The 11,526-nt window shown below is 35.1% G+C and overlaps 1 long non-coding RNA gene across 9 annotated transcripts; it reads right to left on the bottom strand.

Annotated features, from left to right (window-relative positions):
- Window positions 1-349: 349 nt before the first annotated feature.
- On the bottom strand, window positions 350-10,916 carry LOC138124253 (uncharacterized). 9 transcript variants are annotated; one of them, XR_011157073.1, is made up of 7 exons: window positions 9,529-10,916; window positions 9,351-9,471; window positions 8,855-9,278; window positions 3,459-8,801; window positions 3,057-3,300; window positions 2,784-2,965; window positions 350-1,708 (listed from the first exon to the last, which is right to left on the bottom strand). It is a non-coding gene; the product is annotated as an uncharacterized lncRNA (long non-coding RNA). The 9 variants fall into 9 exon arrangements; XR_011157074.1 differs by having other exon boundaries at window positions 3,459-9,278; window positions 9,529-9,594; window positions 9,672-10,915; XR_011157068.1 differs by adding an exon at window positions 2,414-2,629 and having other exon boundaries at window positions 3,459-9,278; window positions 9,529-10,915.
- Between the last annotated feature and the right edge of the window lie 610 nt (window positions 10,917-11,526).

An 11,526-nucleotide genomic window follows, 5' to 3' on the forward strand; every position in this document is an offset into this window, starting at 1 on the left:
CTTGTTTTTGTTCTTTTCCCCAAATAGAAGAAAATGGTTTTTATTTTTTTAATGGTAGTAAGACAGGTTTTTACCCGATAATTTGATTATATCACTACACATTGCAGGTTCCTGTAATTTTCTGATAGTTTACGAAATACAAAAATCCACAAAACTTTATTAAATAATAAAAATAGTGACTTGTATATGATAAATATAAAAAAAAATTGTTTCTTCACTGGTTAGAGTGTTATTGTAGGTGTAAGCGAAGGAAATCTGCATCTACATCAAGTGGTTTGGAAATAGTTTAGACATTTTTAAATGGCAGTAACACCTGGGGAAATATTTGAGATGGCATCGAGGCAAATAATTGTTAAATACTATATACAGGCTGTTTAAAAAATGCCGCACTAAAATTATTGTACGGTGTTCAGAGCATTTGGTAGGTAAAAGAAAAAGATTTAAACAATTCTTGGTCTTCATTTCGCTGCACAATGGGAGTTTTATGTAAGGATCTTTAAACGTTGTTAATTGTAATTATTATTACGAAACAACACCCAAAATGCAACTAAAACATGCAGAATACAAGGTTGATTAATAATTTTTAACGCAATCTCTATGGTCTTTAACGCAATTTACCTGTTTTAAGTATCGAAAATTATGCAAGAATCAGACTATTTTAATTTTTTAAAGGTAGGTACTGGTAAGTGCACGCAGTTGCCAAATTTACAATAAATACCAAATGCTTCTGAACACTGTACTATTGTTTTAGTGCGGCTTTTTTAAAACACTTGTATGTATTTTTATTATTCAAAAAATATTACACAACATAGTATAGAAGGTAAAAATAACAGTAAAATTGCTTTAACTACCTAGATGTTCAAATCAGAAGAAGCATTGATTCTAAAGGAATTTCTTAGATCTTGCAAAAGCTGCACAGTTTTCACACGGAATGTACATTTCTGATCCGTATCTAAACTTCTAATCAACGGAAGTAGCGTATGTAAGAATACCAAATCTTCATCTTCTTGAAGTGGACTCTTCATCGCCTTGACAGCATCCGCGAAATCCATGGATGCATGTTTAATGTCAAGTCTTTTTCGTTTCCTCTCATGTACACTATTAATTGGAGAGAGATTGCCTAGTTCTTCTTCTATATCAAGATCATCTGGTTCTGTCTTAACTTCATTTAAATAATCTGCTCGATCATGTCTTGTTTCGTTAACGTTATCTCCAAAGCTAGCCCCAGTTGATCGTAAGTGAACATCACCGTCATCCACTTCTATCTTGATTTCATCTACGTAATCCGTTTCGTTTAGTTCTTCTTCTTCTTCTATATCCGTATCATCTGGTTCTGTCTTGATTTCGCTTACATAATCTGCTCGATCATGACTTGTTTCGTTAACGTTATCTCCAACACTAGCCCCAGTTGATCGTACGTGGGCATCAACGTCATTCACTTCTGTCTTGATTTCATATACGTAATCCGTTTCGTTTAGTTTTTTTTCTTCTATATCAATATCATCTGGTTCTGTTTTAACTTCACTTACATAATCTGCTCGATCGTGACTTGTTTCGTTAACGTTATCTCCAAAACTAGCACCAATTGATCGTAAGTAAACATTACCGTCATCCACTTCTGTCTTGATTTTATTGACATAATCAACTGGATCATAGTCCAGTTCATTGCTCTTATCTTCAAAAGTAGCCTCACTAATTTCCAAGTGTACTGAAACAACATTCTGTATTTTAGCAACATCGTCGTAGGTACTACAGTTTGAAACAAGTTTTTAATTGTCGTTTCAGACTTCTCGCTACATTGAAAAATCAGCACTGCAACTTAAAAAAAGAGTGTGTGCTTAAGACCGCACGACAGAAGTAAAAACTTCTACGACGTTCGTAACCGATTTTAAATAATATATGCTTTTACTAAAAACTACATCCATCAATGTCGTGTCTTTATCGTTTTTATACCGGGGTATTTTTTTAACACTGAATATAGTCCATACTTATTCCCTATGTTCACTTTTAAAACCACAGGTCAATGCAAGTAACCAAGCTAACCAAAATAACTACTTGACAGCTAAAAAAATGTCAAGTTGTTTGAATTATTGTTGCGATTAATTGAAAAAATGTATTCAATTTGAATCATCTTCAATGACATTTCTATTTTCTTGTGGAGATTTCGACCATTTTTGACAAGTTTGTGTATTAATTGGTTACATGGTAACTTGATCTGTACTTTTTAAAACTGAACATATGGAATAAATGTCGCTCGCTCGGCTAAACTCGGCTCCCCCGAACTTACTAGAATGAGCCTTTCACCTCGGGGTGTGTGACGTGACATGTGACGCGGGTGTTTCGTTTTAAATTTGGCGTCGAAGTTAGAGTTGAAGAATCGATTGTGAACGCACCACAATGTAGTGTCACTAACCTCAATTTGTTTGAAATCAGTACACTGGATAGTGGATGGAGGAGTGCGAGGCCGACCGCTTTAAAATGAGCAGCGGCCATCTTTTTTGAGGCAGATACGTGATTTGTCGGTATAATAGATATCCTGCTTTGCAAACAGTACACACTACCGCCATTAAATGATTTTTGTGGATTATATGTGGGTTCCGGGAAGTCCAGTATTTTGAAAAATGAGATTCTGGAAAATTTTGACTTTTATAGATGTAGGTACTTTAATTCCATCACAAAGAATTTTCGATTTGCGATCAAAGTACTGCAGAACTCTGAAGATTTATTAATGAATTTACATGGATTTGAATGAGTATTTCAAACACTAAAACGTAGTATTTTACCTTCATCATTTGTTGCTAAAAAAATTGTTGGAACTGCATTTGGTTTCAAACATCCTGGTTTGTTGAAGCATCGTGCTTCAAAGTGATCCGAACACAGCGCACTCTTTGCTGTGAGAACAAATCCTTGTTTTGAAAAACTGTTCAGCCATTTCTGAAAAATTGTTTTTCTACGCAAAGGAAACCTAAATACAATTACAGTTAATGAAAATTAGAGATCTCAATGTTACGATTTTGTTTAATAACTTAATACTACAGCAAATAATAAATACATACTTATGAAGTGAACGCTTATTTAGACGATCCCTCCGAAGTCCACAATACACACAGGTGGATTGAACGATCACCAAATATCGTTGGAAAAGCACCTTCTTTCAGTTTCTTTCCTTCGTAAACTCGAACGAAGCATGAATGCTCAAAATGGTCGGAGCATAATCGTGATGACTTTTTAATTTTATTCGGATCTAAACCAGATGTTTCAAGCCACGTTTTCAATTTTTGTGGGTTAGACAAAGGAAAACTGCAAAAAAATGTACATTAGCACAAGTCATAAAATGATGTGATTGATTGGTTATAAACATAATAAAAATTGTTTTTGTAGCTAACTAGCTGTACGCGGCCACGCGTTGCTGTGGCTCAGTCTGGTTACATTGAAAAGAAAGAAAAGAGAAAACGCACGTTTCTAACATGTGTCGTGTTTGACGCTGATCTGCTGTTTCTCGTTGACGTTTTTCATCAACCACTCTCTGCCTGTCGCGTTCATTCTGTTGAGAACGAAGCAGATCTGAGGCTGCAACTACCACCAACTGTACGGGGTCATTATAAATTATTGTACCATCGTAGGTGGCCGTGCGCTATGCTTTAGGAGCGCCGCTACGCACACTAGTTGTTACAAACATTTATAATGACCCCGTATACAGCGTGAATTCGAAATACGCACAATCTTAAAACCCCAGGATCTTCAGACCAACTGTGAAAATCACGTGCATTCAGTTTTGCGCTATAGGTCCGCGTAAGGGCAGAAAAGCCATGCAAGGGGTGTTTTTTTTTTAATTTGGCGTCGAAGTAGGTGTTGGAGAGTCGATTGAGAGCGCACCACTCGTGTAAAAGCGTAAGATTTAAGGGGAAGAATACGCCAGTGGTGAGAGCCAAATTAAGGCGATTTTTGTCGACAAATTGTGGCCAAACTAATCAATAAATTTTCCCGAAAAAAATATATGCCGTAAAACTAGTGTAGATTGAAGGCTCTTGATATTCAAAATGTTCAAGACGGCCTTAGTTTTCCCAAAAAAAAAAATAAGAAAACGCCTAATAATTTGCCTTACTTTAGAATATTTTTCTGAACAGGACTTTATTCAGATGAGAACAAGAATAATCAAGATGTATAGACTGATGTGTTGTTGAAGTGTTTGTGAAATTTCAAATTTGTTGAGTAATTACAATCGTTGTAATTCCTTGACAAAATTTGATTGTACAACGGAGTGAAAATGCAGCTATAGTGCATTCATTTTAAATGTTGGGTTTTGTAATAAAACTTGCCTGCTTTGACACTTGTCCGAAACTCAGTGAATCTAAAACTGTGTTCAATATATTCGGGTCCAAAATTAAAGAATGGTGGGATCGAGATCAACTTTTAGAAGACCAAGTGAAACCATTAACATTTGTTGCCAATACTGGTGAATCATCTAGTGAATTTGATTCAGATGACGATTAATTTTTTATTTGTTTACGTATTTTATTATTTATTTTTTACTTACTTTAAAAGATACATGGATACTTTACTAATTAGGTACTCTTATTTCTTTATTAAGTAATCTTATTTGTCAAATACATTATTTAAAATCAACAATCTCTTTACATTTTTTTGGTCACTGATCACAAAATGTGTTTTAATTTTTTTTTACTTGTGGATATTTTAACGTCTCTTTCTTTTGCTCGTCGATAAGATGGTGAAAGTACGACGTGGTACCAGTTTTATATGAACAGAGGGATTCCTACTTTACGGTACCGATACAATGAAAATTTGCCGCTTTCGTAATTTATGGTGTTTTGAGTTTACAACTTTACCCAACGTTTAAAATGAATGCCCTATATCAGCATTTTATTCATCGCGTGTTGTCTCCGTCAAAGGCCTGGCGCCTCGACTGTGTTGGACGGGGTTGCACTCGAATGTTTATTGCATCCTGGAATTTGCGTTCAGGTAGAGTAGTTAGTAAAACTAGGAGCGTAATGAAATTTACAAAAAAAAAAGTTTCAGCATCTACGTTCTGCATTTACTTTTGGCTTGATTTGATAGAGCATTGACTGAACAGTTGCGTAATAATACTTAACACTTCAGAAATTTTTTCTCGAATTATCACTATCATTTTCTCCTCCTTTCTCGAATTTTGCTAAACTCATTTTTGTTGTTTTCAACTAAGTTAACTAACGCTTTGAGAGTCATAAAGACTACGTATAAATTAAAAAAAATGTGTAAAAACTGAAAATGAAATTTTCTTTCGTGGAATTGTCATGCCGAAAACAACTCGATGGTACGAAATTGCGGGAAATTTGTCTCCACATTTTACTCGTATTTGTTTCTTAGACAATTTGTCGTCGAAACAAATATTCGTATAATGAGATCGAAAATTTCCGGCAATTTCAGGAGAACAAAATTTCCGGAAACAATCAACACACTCGGGGTATTGTAAGTGAAAATAGAAAATATGAATTAGACGAAGGTGAATGTATTTTTAAAAACAATTAGCGGTATGGGGCTCGTATATAGTTACAGGTAGCCGGAGTAGCCAGAGGGGTCCGGCACCACTAAGTTGGGGTAGAGAGAGGTAAAGATTGAACAGTGATAAAAAAAATTATATTTATGCTTATTTATAATTTTACCAAATAACTTTTACACACGATTTTATATGCATGCAAAAAAGGATGATTGGATTTGCTGTTGGTCTAAAAATGAGTGCTTGCTTTATCAAATGGTCGACAGAAGAATACCTAAAGCTAAATTATTCTGGCAATTTGGAAAACCCGTTACGACTCGCCTGGAAAAACCCGGAAGCTCGGTCATACCTGCACCCCCGAAGTAACGAATAAGATGGGGATATATAAGGGCCTACTGAGGTTTACGAGGTCTTTTTCGTTTCGATCTCCATCCTGATTTTGGTATCTACAGTGCAGTAAGTGCGAAAGTGTGTGAAAAATGGGAAACAAACAAAAACCACGTCTATCAGATCATAGAAAAAATAAAAAATTGCTAGCTAAGAGAAGGTAAGAAAATGTAGTTTTAAAGATTTTCTTTTAACCTTCGACTATTGTTTGGTTGTAATTTTGTGTCTCAGTGTGTCATTATCATGGAAAATTATACCAGTAGTGAAACGACCGATATGGTACTTTGTTACGGAAGTGCAGATGGTGTTAGCTTAAGGGCACAAGCTTTGTATCGCCAAAAGTTTCCAGCGCGTTGTGTTCCGCATTCGCAAACATTTCTGGCTGTTGTTTACGGGAAAATGATACTTTTCGATTGTATTCGCCAGCGAGAGTTTTGTGAGTGATCAAATGTGCGTCGATCAACCTGATTTTATGCGAATAATGTTGTTAACGGAGTTTTTTAACACCCATATGCATCAGCGCAAATCCCGGACGATGCAGCAAGTTTTGCAAGGGTTCGGGACAATCTACATCGAAGATCACAGGCGTGTATTAGACGACATTTTGAACATTGTGTCTAATAATTGTAAGTACGGTAGTTGTGGTTTTTGCTTGACTTTTCCTTTCACTCTTAATGTTCCACGTTTTTGCGGCTGTGTGTTTAGTGTTTTTCGGCTATTTCATTCAAAACAAGGTTTTGTCACTCGGTTTTTAAATCGTTTTTGCGGATATTCATGTTTCGATTTATTAGAACTTTCAGAAGCGTCTCGTTCGGGATGGAATTGAGTTAAATTGGACTTTATGAATTTAAAATGTTTATTGCTTTCAACTGTCATAAATTCTCATTTTTCTCCTTTGTAAACTGCCTCCTAACTGCTCTAAAGCAAAAAATAGCAGATAACCAACCGTTGCCCTAGAGTCTTAGACAACACATTCAAAGTGACATTTCTTGAAAAATTTGTCAAAACTGTCAAAAGCAAATGCGAAATCATTTTTAATAGATTTGGAAGCTTTGGGGACGTCGTTTCAAACAACCTCGAGGCCTTAAAATCCTCGCTACGCTCGTATTTCAATCTGGCCTCTCGGACAATTAGAAAAGTCCAATTTACACAAAACCTCGTTGCATTTTCGGTTTATTCACTTCCTGAAGATCCTGGGGTTTTAAGATTGTGACGTATTTCGAATTCACCCTGTATAAATAGATATAAAAGTTACTTACCAATAGAATTTCCTTCTATTTTCAGGGTTATACCGCACCCCGCAGTACACGCACACATGAACCATAATGTACTACCGATGCTGAATAAAATGTAATTAATTACTTCGAAACCATACGGCTTCAAACGTAAACAACAACAAAACTATCGCTAAACCGTCAGACGTTCTACTTTACCGGTGGATCACGTATCTGCCTCAAAAAAAATGACCACCGCATGCTTCTAAGTGGCCCACGGCTTGTACAGAGAAAATGGCCTATCCACTATATTATACCGGGTGTCATGGAAGTCCATGTAATAAATTTAACCATAAACATTTTTTTTATGTTTCATTTTTTCCGCAAATTCTTCCAAGTAGAGTTAAAATTAAATATAATTTAAACCCTAAAATTAATACCCGCTCGTGTGTCTACACATCCATTGATAACGAACCACCAAAAAAAATACTCGAATGAAAAACAGTAAAAACTGTTAGTATTAAAATAACAGTCGTTCTTTCATCAAAAAACTGTAAAGTTTTTATCGTACAAAAACCTTTCACTCACTCTTTCGTTTCAATTGATGATTATCCCATGAGTGGAGTGTCAAATTAGTGGTTAGAAAAATATTTAAAAAATATTCGATTAAAAAAGTTCGATATGTAAAAAATGTTTACTTTAAAGAGTTTTATTCTATTAATGATTAAATTTATTACGTGGACTTCCATAACACCCCAGAGATCAGCGGTCATGTTATAACACTCAACTGCTTTAGTTACATTAGACTAGAGTGTTGACCTGTCGATTAATTAAAAGTGAACTTAGATAAATAGGTTCAGATGTCTAATTAACAATTGTTATTTCGATGGTGCATTCACAATTGACTCGTCAACGCCAAATTAAAAAAAAAACGCCCCTTATGTGGTGCTCCTAAAGAAGTTTTCACTTCAATAAATAGTTTCCCTGGTTTGCTTGTGTTACAAGATTTCCTTCTCGTGAAGGTCCTGCACAATTATTCTTAGAATCATGGACATTTCCTGAATGATCAGTTATTACAGTTGCAAAAAAAAAGGGAAGTGAAAAATTTCCTAATGTAAATTTGGTTTTGTCCATTTGTCAATTAATCGTCTACTTATCAAATAATTTTTAAAAATGTTATTGAATTTTGAGCATAATTCTAACTTATCTCTTGTAAGAAGGTTTCACACTATGAAGGAATTGTAAAAATGTGTCAATTTTATTCTAACAGTTCCCGTTTTTTTTTGCAACCAACTGTACAATAGGAATATTCTGTGAGTTATGGTGTTACGAATCGTAATTCTTCGATTCTTAATTACGAGTGGTGGATTACCGTTTGATGGCCCGGGAATTTGCGTATCATGAATCGCATCTTCAAACATTTTTAAAATAGAAAGTCGTTTTCTATCACGATATCTTTTACAGCGCTCCCTCTGTAATTTTCTCTGCCGTTCTAGTTTATTTTCTTGAATTTGTTGATTACTTTGTTCAATACGTTCTTTCTTTTTTCTATCACGATTTTTTTTAGAGCGCTCCCTCGCTAATCTTCTTCGCCGTTCTAATCTACTTTCTTGAATTTGTTCATTACTCTGTTCATTAGATTCATTCTTTCCTGAGTAATCGTTTATTACACTAGGGATGTTCATATCTGTGGATGTTCCGGGGATCTGTGAATTATGAGTCGTTGTTCTCCGATTCTTAATTACGAGTGGTGGATTACCGCTTGATGGCCCGGGAATTTGGGTATCATGAATCGCATCTTCAAAAGTGTTTATACTAGTTATACTAGAAAATCGTTTTCTAGCACGATATCTTTTACAGCGCTCCCTCGCTAATTTTCTCCACCGTTCTAATTCATTTTGTTGAATTTGTTGATTACTTTGTTCATTCTTTATTCTATCACGATTTTTTTTAGCGCGCTCCCTCGCCAATCTTCTCTGCCGTTCTAATGTAGTTTCTTGAATTTGTTGATTACTTTGTTCATTAGGTTCATTATTTCCTGAATAATCGTTTATTACAATAGGGATCTTCATATCTATGGGGGTCTGTGAGTTTCGAGCCGTTGTTGTCCGATTCTTAATTACAATAGGTCTGTCAAACCTTGTAACATTGCCATCGGAGTTAATCATTTTATTCTTATATACCTATGAAAAACCAAAAAAATTGTTAAAACAAACACTACAAGTAGGTATGTACATAAATCAAATTGCACTAACCTCAGGAAATATTGTAGGAAGAAATGCTGGATTATGGGGATGATTTGATTTCTCATTGCCGACAAAATGTTGACTGCAAATTCTAGAATGCGCTTTGGGTTCCCAACCTTCATCATGCGACCTGTTAAAACTAACCTCAAATCTTCCTTGCTTAGTTGAATGCACTTATTATACATACTTGCTCCTTTTAATAGCGTATATCCATTGCGTTCGACGTTCTAGTTCATGTGGTTTAGAAGGAAAGCTATAAAACTTAACACTTTTGTCCGTGTTGGAGTAGCTATTATGACAACCCACGACACAACAATTCGTGCAACTTACGCGATAACTAACACCCGCTTTAGACGGCTCCATTGTTCAATAAGATATTGTACCTACAGGATTTGGCCGAATTGTGAAAATTATTACACATAATCACACTAATCGAATAAACTTCCAACTCCGCACTACAAATCTGTCAATATTTATATGCTAAAACTTTCCATTGGCTCCGACGGACGAGGGCGCCACTTGCTCCCTATAAATATTTACTAGTTATGTAAATCGTGTTCTATCATAATATTTTTTGAAAGCCTCCCTCGCTAATTTTCTCTTCCTTTCTAATTTATTTTGTTAAATTTGTTGATTATTTTGTTTATTAGGTTCATTCTGCGAGACTAAATTCTGTTGCTGAGCTTCTCGCTTTTATACGGTGTCTCTTGAAGCATGATTAGCTAATTTTCTTTTCCTTTCCGTTGCGCCAAGAAGTTTTCACTTTTCAAATGAACACAAAAAGTGAGGTTAGACTTAAACAGTTGATCAACCACTCGAATATTGCAATCATTTATTATCTTCTTAAATTACTGGCGACATTTTACATTTTCAAATGAGATTAATTAACATATCATATTATTAACAACTGTAGGTACTATGGCTTCCAATAAATTTAGGCCGGCAAATTTCTGACATTTCAAAAAAGTCAATGCAAGCGACCATTTATTGTCATTATGACTGATGTGTCAGTTTGTCAAACTGAAGGTTTTCAAGCTGTTTGGCGTTTCCTTCGCCTTTTTCGTAACTTACGGATCATGACGCACTAGCACAACTGATTTGTAGTAGCACTTCTCTCTGGTGCACGCTTCTTTTCCCAATTTTAATTTTGATTATCGCTGTCACGATGACAAGAATGACAAAAATCGAAAATGGGGTTAGTTGAACATAATGCCAGCTTCACATTTTGATGTCAACTCAATGATAGGCCGGCCTAAATTTATTGTCCGCCATAGTACTAAATATTCTTACAAATCAGTCTTTGCTGTGCTTCATGTTTTATGTTGAAATCTTGGACCAAACCCTTCTCTGATCGATTCGAACAATTATACACAACACTGTTTATCTTAGGGCCGGCTGCCGCTGCACCAACGCCAGTTAAAATTAATTGTAGGTTAAAATGCTTCGTTACTTTAGTTAGCTATTGTTATAACAATGCTTTCGTATATTTTAATCTGTAGTTAAATTTAACTCACGTTGGTGCAAGGTGCAACCGACCCTACATAAATAAAGCCTAACCGACCTAACCTCAATAACTTCAAACTTGAAAACCGCGCACGCGCGCACCGGTACAACACTGGAGAATCGTAATATTGAATTCGTAATTAATTTAATTCCATTGTATTATTATCTCCAATTGTAGTTTCTATTCAACACAATCAAATTGACCGTATTTTTAGCAAGATGTTTAATATTTGTACCATTTTAACCTCAAATAAATTGTTTTAAAACAAAATGATCGTTTCTGATAGTTATTTGTATGTCAAGGCCGCGAAATCGTTCTTTCACATACCGAGAGAAAAATTGTCAAGACAATCTCGAGGATGTTAAAGGATTTCGCGCCCAAGGTGTACATAACATTTTTTGTGCAACCGAAAATTTGTAGTTATAAAATGAACAAATAAAATTTCCTTCACTGTCAATAAAATAAATATCTATAAAGTCGGCTTACATGTTGGCATGTCGCTATAGAAATGACATAAATAAAACAATTCATTTTGAAAAAAATTGTAAAAATGTCCGAGGACAATTATGATGTTTTAATTCCGGGTATTCCTCCAGAGTTACAAAATATTATAAATTGTGCGGTGTCTAATGATTTGATACCTGAAAAATCAAAACGCCAGTACGAAAAATGTTACAGTAA

The sequence above is a fragment of the Tenebrio molitor genome, chromosome 2 (assembly GCF_963966145.1).
Source record: "Tenebrio molitor chromosome 2, icTenMoli1.1, whole genome shotgun sequence".
In the NCBI taxonomy this organism is placed as follows: Eukaryota; Metazoa; Arthropoda; class Insecta; order Coleoptera; family Tenebrionidae; genus Tenebrio; species Tenebrio molitor.